This window comes from Phalaenopsis equestris, unplaced genomic scaffold (genome assembly GCF_001263595.1).
Source record: "Phalaenopsis equestris unplaced genomic scaffold, ASM126359v1 Scaffold200907, whole genome shotgun sequence".
In the NCBI taxonomy this organism is placed as follows: Eukaryota; Viridiplantae; Streptophyta; class Magnoliopsida; order Asparagales; family Orchidaceae; genus Phalaenopsis; species Phalaenopsis equestris.
The window spans coordinates 84,509-87,673 of record NW_018220703.1 but is presented as its reverse complement, the minus strand read 5'-3'; positions in this window follow the sequence as shown (position 1 = coordinate 87,673).

Genomic DNA, 3,165 nt, shown 5'->3' with positions numbered 1-3,165 from the left:
GCTGTAACCAGAGACTCTCTCATCTCCTTTCACAGGATCAGAGCATCGTAGATGCTTAGTCGGGTCGACAACTTCCTAAGATGAGCTAGCACATTGTAGTCTACTTTGCATGATCCTCTGATTTTATCTTGATCATGTGGTTCTTCCACTGGTGGAGGTGGGGGTATCTCTTCTCGAGTCATTATCTGTTTTACTTTGTCTGTTGGAGCTGTTATTGGTGGTAACACTTTTCCACTCCTTAAGTTAACTTCCTTGATTTCTTCTTCTTGAGATAACATTGTAAAATCTTCTGGTGTCTTTTCCTCTCCGTCGAAAAGATCTAAGTTGATGGCAAGTGGTGTACCATGATTCTCGAGAAGTGGCTCCTCGTTATCGGTGCTGTCGTAAGCGGTATTATTGATGTCTTCTTTGGACTTGAAAATGAGTTCATCAGATTTGAGTACGATTTGAGGATCATTTTAGGAATCGAGATCGCAGCTAGATCGGTCATAATCAGTTATGTTATCACCAGAAACAGTCAAAATGTAGCCGAAATCACAATCATTATATTCATAAGGCCCCAGAGGGATAAAAAGGTAATCATACAAAGTCAAGGGTTCGAGGATTTTCTTCCCCGAATCTGAGACAACCAATCTAGTAGAGGCAGCCCCGATCCTACCCACCGTGCTATTAATCTTGGCAGTGATGCTTTTCTTTTTCTTGTTATTTATCCTTGATATTGACGGATTTTCTGGTGAAACCTTCATCTCGGGTTTGATATGTTGCGGATTCTGAATGGAGGCTTGTTTTGATGCAAACTGTATCTTGTTCAGTATCTTCTTGGACAATCTGCTCCAGACCTCATTCCATTCTTCCTTGGTATTTGTAGAAGCTTGTTTAGATGAATCCTGTATTTGATTAAGGACCCCCTTGAGTTCATCCCAAGTTGTACTCCATCCATCTACTCCAGCATACGGATCAATTAGGGAGATTGGCTCAACTGAAATCATGTTTATGGAACCTTTTTCAGGTTCTCTCAAATACTCCTTCAGGATTGTTATGTTCTATTTCTTGAGGTTCTTCTCGAGCCAGTCCTTAAAGATGAAACACTTGTCTATAGTGTGCCCAAGCAACCGGTGGTATGGGTAATAATTTTGTTCATTCATCTTGTCCACCTCTTCGGGTTTCTTTGGATCGGGTAGTTTGAATTCTGATTTCTTCATCAGGCTTTTAAATATTTTTGGTACAGCTTCATCCTTGAAGGAATACACGACTTTCTGTCGCTCTAACAGGGATATTCTTTTACCCGTTGTTCGAGGTGATCCCTCCTGAGGCACCCGTTGGTTGGATTGACTGCTCTGTTTCTGAGAGTACTGTGACAAAGACTGCCGATGTTCTTTTGCATATATCTTTATCGGCTGCTTTCCTTTGTCGACAGTTGTGACTACTCCTGATTTCTTTTCGAACACCCTGGTTACCTTAGCCTTTTCATGTAGCTCTATGTGCTTCATTTCTTCTTGAAGACTGCTGACTTTACTGAGTAGCTTCTCGAAGGATTTGATGGTGAGTCCCTTAAGCATGAAAGCTACTGGCCCATGAATGCTTTTGAGTAAAATCTCAATCGCTTGATGTTTCTGTAGCTCAGGTTCACATTTCATGTTAAGGTTTCTCCACCTCAAAGTATAGTCTGCCAAAGTTTTGCTGGGCTTTTGGTTCTCCATCATGAGCTCTCCAATAGACACATGATGTTGCGCCCCGATAAATCTTTTCACAAATAACTGTTCTTACTCAAAAAATGTTTTAACTGACCCATTAGGTAAGTCAGCGTACCAGTCAAAAGCACAGTCAAAAGCAATCCCTCAAAAGCAATCCCTCACAAGCTGCTGACGAATTGCTGGCAGAGTAGAGCCTCGTTATTCCTTGTGTTGCCACAATTGGCTCGAAAATGTGCTATATATTGTATGGAATTTCCAGTCCCATCGTATATCTTGAAATTTGGGATCACAAAGTTTGATGTCACAATACCCTGGGGGAAAGGCACGGCATCAAACTCCTCTGGGTAAGGTCTTCCCTTCAAAATTGATGCACCGCCCTTGGATTGGGCTAAGGCATCCCGCACTTGTTCAACCATTTGCTTGAATTCCTTTTCTGGGATGGCACCTGATGGAGAATCTTTCTTCAGCTGTTCATCTTTTTCTGTCGAAGTAACCTCTCTTCTTTCATCTGTGATGTGTATGATTTTTGACTGATTAATCTGTCGAGAAGCCAATCTTGGTGCTTGTGATTTCCTCTGAATGATGGCCATGGCGGTCATATCTGCAATCATCTCTTGTATTCTTTTCTCCAGTAGACTAACTTGCTCATCCCTTACGAGGATAACCCTACGTAGCTCATGTACGACGTTCTCTTTGGTGTGAGGTTGAGCCTCGCGCGCAGATGTGGCAGCTCTTATTTTGATCACATGGACATCCATGAAATCCTCCTCCAAGTAATCATTGTAATCAAAATCTTCAATGTCACTATTGTCGGAAATTCCATGCTCTCAAGCTAACTTGAAAATATCCATTCTAAGTTTTTCAACTTTCTCCTCAATTATTGATTCCTTGATTGCTTTAAGATCTGGAGGATCTTGGTGGATATCCTCTACTTGTTCCTCCATCTCGCTGGCTATTGTCACGACGATGTCAGATATTTCAGGCACTGGTTTTACTTTCTGTCCTGCAGGCTCACTGAACTGTATCGGTGCAATGACCTTATGCACCCATACCCTCTTCTTCTTCGACGATGATGTCTTAGGACGGGATGTCTTAATAGAGATATCAGTATGTTGAGGGAAGGTATGCTCCCTGTGGTGTAGACTGGCTACAGTGTCAGGTAATCACTTTGTCTGGTCTGTTAAACCTTTGTATTTGCTGACAAGTTCCCCCATTTAATATAAAGAATTAAATAGGTTTATATTAAGCTGAGTTCGGACATGCTTCCTATATAGGCAAGCCCCTATAGTTAATTACAGCTTAAATGACCAAAGTCAGCTAAGATAACTCTAGATAAAAATCAAGAAATATTATCTTCAAGGAGTTTCAATGGGTAGGACTTTTCAATGAGATCAGACAAAGAGGTGTGAAAGGAGATTGGTTCAAATTTGGAACATTTTATTGTAGAATCCAAAGGAGGAAGAATTAGGGG